The sequence below is a fragment of the Pseudorca crassidens genome, chromosome 3 (assembly GCF_039906515.1).
Source record: "Pseudorca crassidens isolate mPseCra1 chromosome 3, mPseCra1.hap1, whole genome shotgun sequence".
In the NCBI taxonomy this organism is placed as follows: Eukaryota; Metazoa; Chordata; class Mammalia; order Artiodactyla; family Delphinidae; genus Pseudorca; species Pseudorca crassidens.
Window position 1 is genome coordinate 169,928,334 of NC_090298.1, and position 17,531 is coordinate 169,945,864.

Consider the following 17,531-nt stretch of genomic DNA (forward strand, 5'->3'; position numbering starts at 1 on the left):
ACCAGGGGAGTCCCCACACTGCTGTTTGTCACTACATAGATCCCTCTTTTAAAAAAAAAAATTATTTATTTATCTATTTCGGCTGAGCCAGGTCTTCATTGAGGCATGTGGGATCTTCGTTGCAGCATGTGTACTCTTAGTTGTGGCATGCGGACTTCTTCACCGTGGCATGTGAACTCTTAGTTGCAGCATGCATGCGGGATCTAGTTCTCCGACCAGGGATCAAACCCGGGCCCCCTGCATTGGGAGCCTGATGTCTTACCCACTGGACCACCAGGGAAGTCCCTATAGATACGTTGGTTTTTTTTTTTGGAGATGTTGGGGGTAGGAGTTTATTAATTAATTTATTTATTTTTGCTGTGTTGCGTCTTCGTTTCTGTGCGAGGGCTTTCTCTAGTTGTGGCAAGCGGGGGCCACTCTTCATCGCGGTGAGCGGGCCTCTCACTGTTGCGGCCTCTCGTTGCGGAGCACAGGCTCCAGACGCACAGGCTCAGTAGTTGTGGCTCACGGGCCTAGTTGCTCCGCGGCATGTGGGATCCTCCCAGACCAGGGCTCAAACCCGTGTCCCCTGCATTAACAGGCAGATTCTCAACCACTGTGCCATCAGGGAAGCCCTATAGATCCCTCTTGAAGCCATTGTTTTAAGGATGCTTGCAATCCCTGATGCGTCCAATATGTTGTTACTTTAACGTTAACTCTCCATGTGGGTTCGTTATGATTGTGTATTTTCTAATTGTTGGTTTAATAGTTTTATGTAAGTTCATTAGATCAAGCTATGAGAAAACCTGAAAAACAACTGTGTAAACTAATTTTTAACTGCTGGAACTTCCTCTTACTCAGAGAGTTGTGCCTAAATCTCCTTTTTTTTTTTTTTTTGCGGTACGCGGGCTTCTCACTGTTGTGGCCTCTCCCGTTGCAGAGCACAGGCTCCAGATGCACATGCTCAGCGGCCATGGCTCACGGGCCCAGCCGCTCCACGGCATGTGGGATCTTCCCGGACCAGGGCACGAACCCATGTCCCCTGCATTGGCAGGCAGACTCTCAACCACTGTGCCACGAGGGAAGCCCTAAATCTCCCATTTTGACTGTGAATTTTGCAGTTTCTCCTTTAATTTAATTTAATTTAATTCCTTTAATTCTTTTTTTCCTTACAGTATTTTGAGGCCAAGTTATTAGGTGCATACAGGTTTAGAAATTTTATAGAGCTCCCCAGACCCTTATCTGCAATTCCAAAATCCACAAGTCTTTGAATGTGTAATTTTGGCAACTCATTTTGCAGTAATGTAAGATCATTTCTGCATTAATTTTTGGGAAAATCTGACCTCAACTTTTGTACAGCACTTTGTAGTATTATTTATCCCACTTAGGATGACTCTTTCTACATTTCACTGTAGAATTATTAATATGTTTTGTGTGGGCTGAAGGCTCTGAGCACTGGGCATCCTTGCAGGGCCTCCCCCTGGTGAGTTCTCACACGCTTCCAGAAGGATGACGGACTTCCCAAGTTTCCTGCCGGTGCTTGTGCCACATCTGGGCTCCTCCTGGAGGCTCTTCCGCCCCATAGGGCCTTCCCCAGCACGAGCCCGGCTGTGATCACAGACGCAGAGTCTCTGGTTCTGGGCGAGTGTGAGCAAGTGTGAGAGGTGCCTGGGTCCTGAGTAAGTGTGTGTGAAGCGAGGAGGGTGAATGCATTGCCAGAGACTCCATCACATTTGTGGCTCTCCTGAGGCAGATTACAGGAAGTCAGTTTTGGATCCCTGTTTAATTCTGAATTCTCCTTCAAACACTCACTCCAACTGAGGAACGTCTGTGGAAATGTTTACTTCTGGGAATGTTCCAGAAAAAAACTTTTGAGTTAGGTTTAGGGTGGGGCCGGCAAACTCTGGCCTGCCGGCCAAATCCAACCCCATGTAAATAAAGGGTTACTGGGAGGGAAAAAGGGGGGTATTGGAACACGGACACATTCCTTCCTTTATTGCCTGAGGTGCTGTCATAGAAAACCCACGGACCTCAAAACCAAAAACATTTGCCAACTGGCTTTAGGCAGAAAAAGTTTGCATTAGTTTTCTCCTGATTCATACTTTTCAAAGACTTTCCCCAGAGATACAATTTGTCTTGAATAAAAGTCATTTGCCTCACATTTCTCTCCTGACCCCAACTGACTTTACTGAGAGCAAAGGACCAGGATCTATCGCTTCTGAATCTTACCATTTTTATGCCCTCAAATGTGTTTTCTCCAAAAATATCCTGTTTAGAAGTTGACTCCTTGGTTGTAAGCTGAGTCCTCCAGTCTACAATAAAATGGACAAAAAAATTACTAAAGTCTTAGAAAAAGAGAGTGACACTGAACAATAGAAAGAAAAAAAACAACTAAAAATGGACAAAGGGGCTTCCCTGGTGGCGCAGTGGTTGAGAGTCTGCCTGCCGATGCAGGGGACACGGGTTCGTGCCCTGGTCCGGGAAGATCCCACATGTTGTGGAGCGGTTAGGTCCCTGAGCTATGGCTGCTGAGCCTGCGCATCCGGAGCCTGTGCTCCGCAACGGGAGAGGCCACAACAGTGAGAGGCCTGCGTACCGCAAAAAAAAAAAAAAAAAAGGACAAAGGATTTTAATACACATTTCTCCAAATAAGACATATAAATGGCCAATAAGCAGATGAAAAGATGTTCAACATCACTACTCAATAGGGAAATGTAAATCAAAACGACAATGAGATACCACTTCACACATAGTAGGATCAAGAAGACTCATACAGGGACTTTCCTGGTGGCTCAGTGGTTAGGAATCTGCCTGCCAATGCAGGGGACACAGGTTTGATCCCTGGTCCAGGAAGATCCCACATGCCGCGGAGCAACTAAGCCTGTGTGCCAAAACTACTGAGCCTGTGCTCTAGAGCCCACGAGCCGCAATTACTGAAGCCCATGCGCCTAGAGCCTGTGCTCAGCAACAACAGAAGCCACCTCAATAAGAAGCCCGAACACCGCAACAAAGAGTAGCCCCCGCTCGCTGCAACCAGAGAAAGCCCACATGCAGCAACAAAGACCCAATGCAGCCAAAACTAAATAAATTAATTAATTTATTAAAAAAAAAAAAGAAGACTCATACAGGGGACTTCCCTGGTGATCCAGTGGTTAAGACTCCATGCTTCCACTGCAGGGGGGGCGGATTTGATTCCATGCTGCACAGCATGGCCGAAAACAAAAACTCATACAAAAGAGTGTTGGCGAAGATGTGGAGAAAGTGGACCTCATGCACTGCTGGTGGGAATGTTAAACTGTGCAGCCACTGTGGAAAAGTTTGGCAGTTCCCCAAGAAGTTAAACATGGAGTTACAAGAGAAATGAAAACAGATGTCCACACAAAAACTTGTACCCAAATGTTCACAGCAGCATGATTCACAACAGCCAAAACGTAGAAACAACCCAAATGTCCATCAATTGATGAAGAGATAAACACTATGTGTGCATCCATACAATGGAATATTACTCAGCCATGAAAAGGAGAGAAGCACTGACACTCACTACAACATGGATGGACCTTGAGAACACGATGCTCGGTGAGAGAAGCCAGACACAAAAGGACACACAGAATGTGATTCCATTGATGCAAAACATCCAGAACAGACTTCCCTAGTGGCGCAGGGGTTAAGATTCTGCCTGCCAACTCAGGGGACACGGGTTCAATCCCTGGTCCGGGAAGATCCCACATGCCACGGAGCAACTAAGCCCATGCGCCACAACTACTGAGCCCACATGCCACAACTACTGAGGCTGTGTGCTCCAACTACCGAAGCATGTGCGCCTAGAGCCTGTGCGCCACAACAAAAGAATCCACTGCAATGAGCAGCCCGTGCACCACAACGAAGAGTAGCCCCTGCTCGCCACAACTAGGGAAAGCCCATGCACAGCAACGAAGACCCAATGCAACCAAAAATAATAATAATAAAATAAAATAAAAATAATTTTAAAAAATTAAAAAAAAAAAACCCATCCAGAACAGGCAAATATATAGAGAGTGCACCTGTGGTTGTCAGGGGCTGGGGAAGGAGGGTGGGGACTGACTACTAATGGGCAGGGGGTCTTGTTTTGGGAGTGATGAGAATGTTCTGGAACTAGATAGTGGTGATGGCTGCACAACCCTGTGAATATACTATAAACAAGTGAATTGGACCGTTTAAAATGGTGACTTTTATGGTATGTGAATTATATCTCAATTTTAAAATGCTAGAAAGAAAGAAAGAAATGGCTGGACAAAGGTGAGTAAAACCAGGCAAACCCCATAGAGATATCTTAAAACATGGGCCCCAAAATGTGAAGGGAAATGTGGGGAAGCAGCATCCACCACTGGGTAGAGAACAGGGCTGGTGTTGACCTCCGAGGGGTCTGCTGATGTTGGCAACAAAGGGTAGAAATAACAAATACTTTTTTTTTTTTTTTAGTTTTTTTAATTTAGTTTTTTCTCCAGGTGCCCTGGACAATTTTTCCATCCAGAGTCCCTGACTCTTCTTGGTCCCACTGGGAGATCCTGGGAGGTCTGTGGGGCTTCCTGATCGCACAGGAAGATGCGGGATGGATGGTGTAGGAGGACGCAGCCCCGAACTACAAATCCTTCCCTCAGACTGGAGCCGATACTGCCGTCTCCAGGGCTCCAAGGATTGGCAAATCTGACCCTAGACCTGCCAACGGGGACCCAGACTTCTGTGGACGCAGGTGATGGTTTTCACGGGACCAAATCCCCCAGCCGCCCTCACCCTGCACGCCAAAGGGGATCAGGAAACAGGAGGTCGAGTCACTGCTGGGGAAACGTGGCCGCCTGGGGAGGGCTCTTCACTGAGGGCGGGTCCCGGTGCTGTTGCCACGGCTCCCGAATCCGGGGAACACTCCAGCAAGAGCATAAGCCAAATAAACACACCTTGCCTTAAGGTGTGAATCTGCCTGTTCTCACCCAGGTGAGCTTGCCCCTGGACACGCGCACATGTCTGGCGACCTCTGGGATTGTTACGACTGGGGGGCTCCCGGCATCGAGGGGGCGGGGCCAGGGATGCCACTCCAAACCCCACAGCGCCCAGGACGGCCCCCATGTCAGCAGTGCCGGGGAGCCCTGGCCCAGGGAACGTGGAGGAGTGGACAGTGTTCCCAAGCAAGGCCAGGTCTCCAGCATCATTTCTCTGTGGACATTCCTTTGGGAAGGATTCGGCAACACCCACCCCTCGGGGTGGAGTCCACGGCCACATCCTCAAACACTCCGGAGTCCTACGCCACCCCACACGCCTACGGGGCTGGCTGAGGAGGGGAACCAGCACACGCAGCGCTGTTCTGAGCCCGCCCTCCAACCTGGCCGGCACTGTGGGCGCCTGGCGGTGATCACCTACCAGCTAGAGGTTGCAGAATCTCTCTGATGCAGGTCTGGAGGCTGAATGTGGCTCTCTGCTGTCAGACGGGCTCGTCCTACCTCACCCAGACCTGTCCCGGGTCCACAGAGGCCCAGGCCCACTGAGGGCACGGAGGGAACATCCAGTGAACAAGTCAACATCTCCCCACGGGGACCACGAGTTCTTGGGACGTTGGGGCCTCACAGCTCCTTCTGTGTCCCCACAGGACCTCAGGACATGCAGCAACTAGTCGGCTAAAAAGAGGTGTGAGAGAGACCCGTGTGTCAGGGCAGCCCCTCCAGCCCCTAAGAGGCCCAGGGACTTGAGGGAAACCAGAGCCCGGCCTTGGCTGGCTGCTGACTCCAGGCTGGGAAGGAGAGGTGTCCACCCTTGAGAAAATGGAAAGTCCTGGGACTTCCCTGGAGGTCCAGTGGTTAAGACTGCGCCTTCCAGTGCAGGGGGTGTGGGTTCGATACCTGGTTGGGGAGCTAAGATCCCACATGCCTCGCAGCCAAAAGACCAAAACATAAAAACAGAAGCAATAGTGTAACAAGTTCAATAAAGACTTTAAAAGTGGTCCACGTGAAAAGAATCTTAAAAAAAAAAAGAAAAGGGAAAGTCCTTCTGAAGGAGGAGGGATTTTCCATTCATTCACTTACAACCAAATCATCAGAAGCCCAGCAAACGTCCCATCTTCTACTGAGTCCCCCTCATGGAGAGGACAAGATCCTGAGCAGGCAGGGCTGGAGGGAGTTGGGGAGACAGAGGCCAGGTGACCCCACGCATCCCCAAGTCCTCCAGGCCACCACACTCCTACCCCCAGAGACCTGTGGCCGCATCACACCCAGGGCCCACCCGCACAGCCCACGGAAGGGGTGACAATATCCCCGGTGTGCACGGGAGGAGACCAGCTCAGAGAGATTGGCTGTTTAAGGGGGCAAATGAACTTTTGAGTGGGGTTCTGGAGTTGCACCCTCAGAAAATGCCCTGCCCAACTCAGACATCAGCCAGCTGGGCGCCTGGGCCTCCATCTGGCCAGCCTCTGGCAGGACCATGCAGCATCCCCACTGAGGGAAGGTGCCCACACCAAGACCAGGGATTCACCTCACTTGGGGTGCCAGTCAGCAGCTGCCGTCTGGTGAGAACATCCGTACCACTGTTGCTGGGCTCAGCAGCAGCAATGCCAGAATGTTCCCCTTCATGGCCCTGTGGCCTCTCAGGGAATGGTTTCTGGGTCCTGTCTGAGCCATCAGTCACTAATGCCAGCCCCGAACAGGTCCCCATCCCAGAGGAAGAGGCTTAACATGAAAATCACCCCAAGTTTAAGATAGGGAACAGTCTTATTAATAATAAAAGACGCCACCCCTGAGCAATGATGACACACCAGATGGGCTGGGAACTCGGCACAGGTGAGTTCAGTAAATTTCATAATTCAGTGCCTGCTCAGGCTGCCATAACAGAATCCACAGACTGGGCACTAATCCCATCATGGGACCCCACCCTCATGACTAATGACCTCCCAAAGGCCCCATCTCCCAACACCATCCCACAGAAGGGAGGGAGTAGGAGTCAGCATGAACTTGGGGGGACACATTCAGTCTACAGCAGATACTAAGCGTGGATATAAAAGGATGATAAAAGCAACAGAGTTCAAAGTGACCAAATACCGCACTGAAGTGTCAGAGAGTATAATGAACTTTATCAGGACCATGCAAGGGAACTATGCAGTGGTGCAAACAGGTGAGACTCCATATGGACATGGAAATTTGGCCATGTGGGAGAACAAAGGGAAGAGAGGGGGTGAACGTTCCCAGAACTGAAAGAACTCTGGACAGAGTGCTCCCTTGGGCCCCCCTCCTGGCTGCCACTGCACAGCCTCTTCTGTCTTAGGTCCTAAGTCTCTCTTTGCAATCAGGACAATGACTGGTACTGCTGGTGAGCAGGACAGTTTGTCCATTCCCAAAGGCTCTTCCGCCTATTTCTGCTACCCACACTCCCCCAAGTCATCCTCTCCCCATTGCCATCACCAACTTCCTCTCCGGTCTCTGTCACATCCCCCTCCCCTGTTCACTCCCCTTCTCCCTCTGGTGCTACCTAGCACCCTCGGAGCTGCATCATTCAGGGTCCCAAAGTCCCCAACAAGGACACTCCCAGTGCTCTGTCCTCCACATCCTGGACTCCTCACCGCCTAACCCGCCCCCCAACTCCCATGGCCTCTGCTCCTGCCTTGTCATCACCCGCCAGGGTCCCCCCTCTGCTGCAGGTCAAGTTGTGTCCTCCAAAAAGATATGTTCAAAGCCCAACCCCTGGCACCTGAGAAGTGGGCTTTATTTGGAAACAAGTCATGGCAGATTTCATTAGTTGAGATGAAGTCATACTGGAGTAGGGTGGGCCTTTATCTAATGACTGGTGACCTTATAAGAGGGAAACCCGACACAGACACACAAGGAAACGGCCATATGAAGGGACTTCCCAGGTGGTCCAATGGATAAGACTCTGCGCTCCCAATGCAGGGGGCCCGGCTTTGATCCCTGGTCAGGAACTAGATCCCACATGCCACAACTAAGACCTGGTGCAGCCTAAATAAAAAAATAAATATTAAAAAAAAAAGGCCACATGAAGATGCTGGCAGAGACTGGCGTGATGGTCTACAAGCCAAGGAGCACCAAGGGATTGCCAGCCACCAGAAGCTGGAGGAGACAGGAAGCATCCTCTTTCAGAGCCTTCAGACACCTGCCAACACCTTAATAAGCTCCCCGTTTGATGCCATCTGAGTTGGTGGTCCTTTGTTATGGCAGCCCCAGCCCAGGGGCCCTTCCCCTCAGCGCTCACCCACGCTCAGATCATTTTGATCTCAAACCAAAACTTTCAGCTGACTCCCTCTTCCCTCCTGCTATGTCTCTCTTCCGGCACCCACAGGCCACCTGAAAGGCCCTGGCGCCAGCCAAGCTCTCCCAGATGTGATCTGTACCCACCCGTGCAACTGAGACACAGCACTTCCACCTGCAACCTCAACACCCCCACGATCCATGAAAGAAAGGATTGATAGGGACTTCTCTTGTGGCGTGGTGGTTAAGACTCCACGCTCCCAATGCAGGGGTTCAATCCCTGGTCAGGGAACTAGATCCCACATGCATGTCGCAACTAAGAGCTCACATGCCACAACTAAGGAGCTGGCAAGCCGCAACTAAGGAGCCCACGTGCCACAACTAAGACCCAGTGCAACAAAATAAATACATAAACATTTTTTTAAAAAAAGTTTGACAAGCTGGACTTCCTGCCCTGTGACAGGCACTGCTAAGAGAATGAGAAGACAAGCCACAGACTGGCAGAAAAAAAATCTGCAAAACACACATCTGGGGCTTCCCTGGTGGCACAGTGGTTGGGAGTCCGCCTGCCAGTGCGGGGGACATGGGTTCGTGCCCTGGCCCGGGAAGATCCCACATGCCGTGGAGCAGCTGGGCCCGTGAGCCATGGCTGCTGGGCCTGAGCGTCCGGAGCCTGTGCTCTGCAAGGGGTAAGGCCACAGCAGTGAGAGGCCCGCGTACCGCAAAAAAAAAAAAAAAAAAAAAAAAAAAACCACACATCTGATACAGGACTTGTGTTGAAAATATACAAAGCATGCTTCAAATTCAACAATAAGGAAACAAATGACCCAATCTAAAAATGGGCAGAAGACCTAAACAGACATCTCAGCAAAGAAGATACCAATGAGCATATGAAAAGATGCTCTACATCCTGTGTCATCAGGGAAATGCAAATTAAAATGAGAAACCACTACACATCTATAAGCATGGCCAAAATCCAGAACACTGACACCACTAAGTGCTGTCAAGGATGTGGAGCTACAGGAACTCTCATCCATTGCTGGTGGGAATGCAAAGTGGTCCAGCCACTCTGGAAGGTTGGCGATTTCACAGGTTGGTGGTTTCTTACAAAACTAAACATACTCTCACCATATGATCCAGCAATAGCACTCCCTGGTATTTATCCAAAGGAGTTGAAAACTTATATCCACACAAAAATTTGCACATGGATGTTTACAGCAGCCTTATTTGTAACTGACCAAAACTGGGAGCAACCAAGATATCCTTCAGTAGGTAAATGGATAAAGTATGGTACATTCAGACAGGGGAATGTTATTCAGTGATAAAGAGAAATGAGCCAACAAGCCACAAAAAGACACAGAGAAACCTCAAGTGCATATTACTAAGTTAAAGAAGCCAATCTCAAAAGGCTACACACTATGATTCCAACTCTAGGACATTCTGAAAAAGGCAAAACTATGGAGACAATAAAAAGATAAGTGGCTGGACTTCCCTGGTGGCACAGTGGTTAAGAATCCACCTGCCAGTGCAGGGGACATGGGTTCAAGCCCTGGTCCAGGAAGATTCCACATGCCGCGGAGCAACTAAGCCCATGTGCCACAACTACGGAGCCTTGCTCTAGAACCTGTGAGCCACAACTACTGAGCCCACGTGCCACAACTACTGAAGCCCGCATGACTAGAGCCCGTGCTCAGCAACAAGAGAAGCCACCTCAATGAGAAGCCTGCACACTGCAATGAAGAGTAGCCCCCGCTCGCCACAACTAGAGAAAGCCCATGCGCAGCATCGAAGACCCAATGCAGCCAAAAATTAAAAAAAAAAAACTTAAAAAAGAAAATCAGTGGTTGCCAGGGGTTGGGGGAGGGAGGGATGAAGAGGTGGAGCACAGGGGATTTTTAGGGCAGTGACCCTATTCTGTATAATACAATAATGATGGACACATGCCATTATACATGTGTCGAAAACCACTGAACTGTACAAAGCCAAGGGTGAAGCCTAATGTCAGCTAAGAACTTTAGTTAATAATAATGTATCTGGATAAACAAGGTCCTACTGTATAGCACAGGCAACTATAGTCAATATCCTGTGATAAAACATAATGGAAAAGAATATTAAAAGAAAGAATGTCTATACGTGTATAACTGAGCCACTTTACTGTACAGCAGAGACTGGCACAACATTGTAAATCAACTATACTTCAATAAAAAAATGTTAAAAATAATAATGAATCAATATCAGCTCATCAATTGTAACAAATGTACTACATGAATGCAAGGCAGGGAAACTCTGTGTGTGTGTGTGTGTGTGTGTGTGTGTGTGTGTGTTTGTGTGTGTGTGTGTGTGTGTGTGGTGGGCAAAGGGTAGGTGGGAACTTTCTGTACCCTCTGCTCAAATTTTCTACAAACCTAAAACTGCTCTAAAAGATAAGGTTTATTAATTTAAAAAAATTTAAACAATTAAGATTATATATATATATATATATATATATATATATATATATCACAAAAAAAGAAAACTACAGGCCAGTATCATTGATGAAAAATAGATGTAAGAATCCTCAACAAAATACTAGCAAACCAACTCCAACAATACATCAAAAGGATCATACACCATGATCAAGTAGGATTTATCCCAGGGATGCAAAGATTCTTCAATATCCACAAATCAATCAATGTGATATACCACATTAACAAACTGAAGAATAAAAACCATATGATCACCTCAAGAGGTGTAGAAAAAGCTCTTCATAAAATTCAACATCCATTTATGATAAAAACTCTCAAAAAAGTGGGCATAGAGGGACTATATCTCAATATAATCAAGGCCATATATGACAAACCCATAGCTAACATCATACTCAACGGTGAAAAGCTGAAAGCATTTCCTCTAAATCAGGAACAAGACAAGGATGCCCACTCTCACCACTTTTATTCGACATAGTTTTGGAATTCCTAGCCACAGCAATCAGAGAAGACAAAGTAATAAAAGTAGTGCAAATTAGAAAAGAAGAAGTAGAAGTAAAACTGTCACTGTTTTGCAGACGACATGATACTATATGTACAAAATCCGAAAGATGCCAGAGAATTACTAGAACTCATTAATGAATTAGGTAAAGTTGTGGGATACAAAATTGATATACAGAAATTGCATTTCTATACACTAACAATGAAATAGCAGAAAGAGAAATTAAGGAAACAACCCCATTTACCACTGCATCGAAAAGAATAAAATACCTAGGAATAAACCTACCTAAGGGAGCAAAAGACTTGTACTCTGAAAACTATAAGATACTGATGAAAGAAATCAAAGAGGACAGAAACAGATGGAGAGATGTACCATGTTCTTGGATTGGAAGAATCAATATTGTTAAAATGACCATACTACCCAAGGCAATCTATAGATTCAATGCAATCCCTATCAAATTACCAATGGCATTTTTCACAGAACTAGAACAAAAATTAAAAAATTTGTATGGAAACACAAAAGATCCCAAAAAGCCAAAGCAATCTTGAGAAAGAAAAACAGAGCTGGAGGAATCAGGTTCCCTGACTTCAGACCATACTACAAAGCTACAGTCATCAAAACAGTATGGTAGGGCTTCCCTGGTGGCGCCGTGGTTGAGAGTCCGCCTGCTGATGCAGGGGACACGGGTTTGTGCCCGGTCTGGGTAGATCCCACATGCTGCGGCGTGGCTGGGCCTGTGAGCCATGGCTGCTGAGCCTGTGCGTCCAGAGCCTGTGCTCCGCAACAGGAGAGGCCACAACAGTGAGAGGCCTGCGTACTGCAAAAAACAAACAAACAAAAAACAAACAAAAAAACAGTATGGTAAGGGCACAAAGACAGAAACATTAAATCAATGGAACAGGATAGAAAGCCCAGAAATAAACCCATGCACTTATGGTCAATTAATCTACGACAAAGGAGGCAAGAATATACAATGGAGAAAAGACAGTCTCTTCAACAAGTGGTGCTGGGAAAACTGGACATCTACACATAAAAGAATCGAATTAGAACATTCTCTAACACCATGTACAAAATAAACTCAAAATGGATTAAAGACCTAAATGTAAGACCGGATACTATAAAACTCCTAGAAGACAACAGGCAGAACACTCTTTGACATAAATCGCAACAATATTTTTTTGGATCTCTGTCCTAGAGTGATAGAAATAAAAATAAACAAATGGGACCTAATTAAACTCACAAGCTTTTGCTCAGCAAAGGAAATCATGAACAAAATGAAAAGACAACCTACAGAATAGGAGAAAATATTTGCAAATGATGTGACCCAGAAGGGATTAATTTCCAAAATATCCAAATGGCTCATACAGCTCTATATATAAAAAAAATAAAAATAAAACAATGGGCAGAAGATCTAAATAGACATTTCTCCAAAGAAGATGTACAGATGGCCAAAAAGCGCATGAAAATATGCTCAACATCACTAATTGTTAGAGAAATGCAAATCAAAACTACAATGAGATATCACTTCACACCAGTCAGAATGGCCATCATCAAAAAGTCTACCAATAATAAGTGCTAGAGAGGGTGTGGAGAAAAGGGAACCCTCCTATGTTGTTGGTAGGAATATAAATTGGTGCAGCCACTATGTAAAACAGTATGGAGGGTCCTTTAAAAAGTAAAAATAGAGTTACCATATGATCCAGTAATCCTGCTCCTGGGTATATATCCAGACAAAACCATAATTTGAAAAGATACACATACCCCAATGTTCATAGCAGCACTATTTACAATAGCCAAGACATGGAAGCAACCTAAGTGTCCCTCTACACATGAATGGATAAAGAAGATGCAGTACATATAGGCAATGGAATACTACTCAGCCATAAAAATGAATGAAATATTGGCATTTGCAGCAACATGGATGGACCTAGAGATTATCATGCTAACTGAAGGAAGTCAGACAGAGAAAGACAAATATATGATATTGCTTATATGTGGAATCTAAAAAAAAAAAAGAGATACAAATGAACTTACTTACAAAACAGAAACAGACTCACAGACATAGAAAACAAACTTATGGTTACCAAAGGAGAAAGTGGGGAGGGATAAATTAGGAGTTTGTGATTAAAATATATATACTACTGTATATAAAATAGATAACCAATAAGGTCCTACTGTAGAGCACAGGGAACTATACTCAATATCTTGTAATAATCTATAATGGAAAATAATCTTTAAAAGAATAGATATATATGTATACGTATAACTGAGTCACTTTGCCGTATACCTCAAACTACACATTGTAAATCAACTATATTTCAACAAAAATTTTAAAAAATTATATTATACATACTGCTTTGTAACATTTTCATTTAATAATATATATTGAACACTTTCCTCTGTCATCAGATAATTTAAATACAATTTTAATGACTGCTTCATAGTCTTTCAAAGATAGCTATGTGGGGCTTCCCTGGTGGCGCAGTGGTTGAGAGTCCGCCTGCCGATGCAGGGGACACAGGTTCGTGTCCCGGTCTGGAAAGATCCCACATGCTGCGAAGAGGCTAGGCCCATGAGCCATGGACGCTGAGCCTGTGCGTCCGGAGCCTGTTGCTCCGCAACGGGAGAGGCCACAACAGTGAGAGGCCCGCGTACCGCAAAAAAAAAAAAAAAAAGATAGCTATGTGAAATACAATAAATACCATTTACATTTATGTAAACTTTCCAAAGCCAGAGAAGAATTCCACACACTGCTCAAGGATGCTCACTCAGGTAGTAAAAGTGTAACAACATAAACACAAAGACTCACAGACGCTAAACCCTGCTTACCTCTGGGGAGAGTGGAAGGGGCTTCAAAGGGAGCTTCAAATACATGTTTTATATTTTTATGCAGCCAAAATGCCACACTGTTCAATTTTATTAAACCTGGGTGGCAAATATGCGAGGGATTTGTTTTATTGGTCTCTGAACTTTCCTTTGTTTGAACTATTTCACACTCAACAAGAAATAAAATGCAGATGGAAGGAAATGGTTTAAATGCCCGAACACAAGATTCAAGAATTGGCTTTTGAAAGTAATTTGCGATGAAATTGAATAGTAATGAGGATGTCCCGTTTGTCAGAAATTGGTCTGCACCCTTTTGCACGTGCGATGGATGATGATAAAAATCTCAGCTGCACTAATACAATACTTGCCAGGTGCCGACACTGCTGGAAATGCTTCTGTGTTAGCCCATCAGGGCCTCCCCAGGCAAAGACCACCAGGCACATGCCTGTGGTTGAACAGAGTGGGTTTATCACTCCCTGCAGCCAGGAAGAACACATAGCATAAGGAATCATGGGGTTGCTCTAAGAGGGTGCTAGGAAAGACTTACAGTGATTTGGCTTAGGTGCGATGATACTGAGGGAATTCCCTGGCGGCCAGTGGTTAGGACTTGGTGCTTTCACTGCTGGGGGCACAGGTTCCATCCCTGGTTGGGGAACTAAGATCCCGCAAGCGGAGGTGGGGACAAAAAAAAAAAAAAAAAAAGAAGGAAACTAGGTTTGGTGATATTGAGGAAGGCTTAAAGAGAGCCAGGCTTGGGCTTCCCTGGTGGCACGGTAGTTAAGAATCCGCCTGCCAATGCAGGGCACACGAGTTCGAGCCCTGGTCCGAGAAGATCCCACATACCATGGAGCAACTAAGCCCGTGCGCCACAACTACTGAGCCTGCGTTCTAGAGCCCGCGAGCCACAACTACTGAGCCTGCATGCCACAATTACTGAAGCCCACGCGCCTAGAGCCCGTGTCCAGCAACAAAGAGAAGCCACGGCAATGAGCAGCCCGCGCGCCACAATGAAGAGTAGCCCACGCTCACCGCAACTAGAGAAAGCCCGCGTGCAACAATGAAAACCCAACGCAGCCAAAACTCAAATAAATAAATGGAGAATCTGAGGCAGTGGGAGGGGGCGCAACTCGCCTACCATGGCAGTGGGACCCCAGACCGGCGCCGGCAGAGGAGTCTGGCGGCGGGGCCATCGGGGGTCCCGGACTCCCGGGGTGAAAACGTCGGGAGCCCCTACCTAGGTCCCCGAGGTCCACCGGCCTTCGGAGCTACCTCCATGGGGCAGGAGACGTGTCAAAACGACCCTACCCGCTGCCCGTAGAGCTCCGCCCTGGCCTGTGACCACCCCAACCCTCGCTGAGCCCCGCTGGCCTCGGAGAACTGCGGCCGCAGCCAGCGGTGGCGGAAGCTACCACCACCACTCCGAGGCCGGAAGAGATGGGACGTTCCGGGAATTCGCGGAACCTCTGAGGTGGGAGGGGCGAGCAGCATCCGCTGATCATGGGCGGAAGCACTGGAGTTCCCGCCCACTGCAACGCGATTGGGCTCTAAGACAGAATCCGTGCATCTAGGGCGTGTTTTGAGGCTGAGACCGCCCCATGGGCGTAGCTGTATCTGTCCCCGCCCTTCTGGGGGCGTACCTAACAGATGCCGCTTCCTCGGGGGTGTGGTTTCTATTTGTCTCCACCTCTGCGTCGTAGTTTTTGTCCCCCTCACCCACCCCGTCCCCCACACCCACCCCGTGCTCGAGGACAATATGCCCATATTCAGGATTTTCTCTTAATTTTTTTAGAAAAATGGGATCGTTTCATACACATTTCTATGCAACTAGTTTAAAAAAAAAACAACTAAATAATACAATGATAATCTGCCCAAACCAAAGCATAGGGTCTCTTTGAAGGATAAGGATTTTTTGTGGCAATCCATTATCAATCAAAAGATCCTCTCAGTCCCAACACCCTGTCCCCCAGCGCTCTCCCCAAAGACTTTCTGTGTGTGCACAAACAAAAATGCGGCTGATTCCTCTAATAAATACTCATTAAACATCTCCTATGTCCCGGACCGGTCTCTGCACTGGACAATATGGTGGTAAATGACCGCAAAAATCCCTTACCCTTCTTAGATTCCAGTGAGGAGGGACAAGAAATAACCATATTGGGAATTCCCTGGCTGTCCAGTGGTTAGGACTCCATGCTTCCACTGCCAGGGGAGCGGGTTCAATCTTTGGTGGGGGAACTAAGATCGCACAAGCCTCTGGGCAAGGCCAAAAAAATAAACAATGGATGCAACTAGAGATTATCATACTAAGTGAAGTAAGTTAGAAAGAGAAAGACAAATACCAAATAATATCACTTATATGTGGAATCTAAAATATGGCATAAGTGAACCCATCTACAAAACAGAAACAGACTCACAGACACAGAGATCAGACTTGTGGTTACCAAGGGGGAGGGGGCTGGGGGGAGAGATGGACTGGGATTTTGGGGTTGATAGATGCAAACTATTACATTTAGAATGGATAAGCAACAAGGTCCTAATGTATAGCACAGGGAACTATATTCAATATCCTGATAAACCATAATGGAAAAGAATTATAAAAAAATAATGTACATATATGTGTACGTATTTGTATAACTGAGTCACTCTGCTATACAGCAGAGACTGGCACAATATTGTAAATCAACTATACTCCAATTTAAAATAAAGAAATAACCGTGCTTCCCTGGTGGCGCAGTTGTTGAGAGTCCACCTGCCGATGCAGGGGACACAGGTTCGTGCCCCGGTCCGGGAAGATCCCACATGCCGCAGAGCTGCTAGGCCCGTGAGCCATGGCTGCTGAGCCTGCGCGTTCGGAGCCTGTGCTCCACAACAGGAGAGGCCACAACAGCGAGAGGCCCGCGTACCGCAAAAAAAAAAAAAAAAAGAAAGAATTAACCATATTAAGAGCATATATAATAAATATAATATATCCCAGTATGGGGGCACATGTTAAGGGCACAGTACACAGGTAAGGAATAGGGGAGTGTCTGTGAGCACCTGTCCTCTGCTGCCTCTCCCAGGCCCAGCACAGCTGTTTGATTCCCATCACACACAGGGAAGCCTCTGCTCTGCCGACCCCCACCTCACCCACACCCCACCTCCCCAGAGAGCCAGCCCCAACCTTTTCCAGGTTCTAGAAGGAATGCTTCTGGTGCTGGAGGGCTCACCCAGGGTGACTGAACAGGGGTTGGGGCAAGACTGGGGATGTGTTTACGTGATCTAGAAAGTGAAAAGCCAATCCACAGGATAGGAGGAAATAATTGGAAATCATATATGTGATAAGGGAATTGTATCTAGAATGGATTTTTAAACACTCCTACAACTCAAGAATAAAAAGATGTTATCCAATAAAAGTGGGCAAAGGAGCTAAAGAGACATTTCTCCAAGAAAGGTACGCAGGGAGCCAATAAACACATGAAAAGATGCTCAACACCATGAGCCACCAGGAAGTGCAAACCCAAACCACGACGAGGTATCACACCCACTAGGGCAGTTGGAATCAAAAAG

The 17,531-nt window shown here is 46.8% G+C and overlaps 1 long non-coding RNA gene across 4 annotated transcripts in view; it reads right to left on the reverse strand.

The window, feature by feature from the left end:
• The window catches only part of LOC137222668 (uncharacterized), a 36,694-nt gene that overhangs the window by 14,374 nt on the left and 4,789 nt on the right, over positions 1-17,531 (reverse strand). For 2 of the 4 annotated variants that reach the window (XR_010942537.1, XR_010942539.1), the window contains exons 1-2: positions 5,371-15,729; positions 2,209-2,567 (exon numbers count right to left, since the gene is read on the reverse strand). This is a non-coding gene — a long non-coding RNA (uncharacterized lncRNA). Of the gene's footprint in view, positions 1-2,208; positions 2,568-5,370; positions 15,730-17,531 lie in introns of those variants that run through there. The other 2 variants (XR_010942538.1, XR_010942540.1) reach the window with 2 other exon arrangements.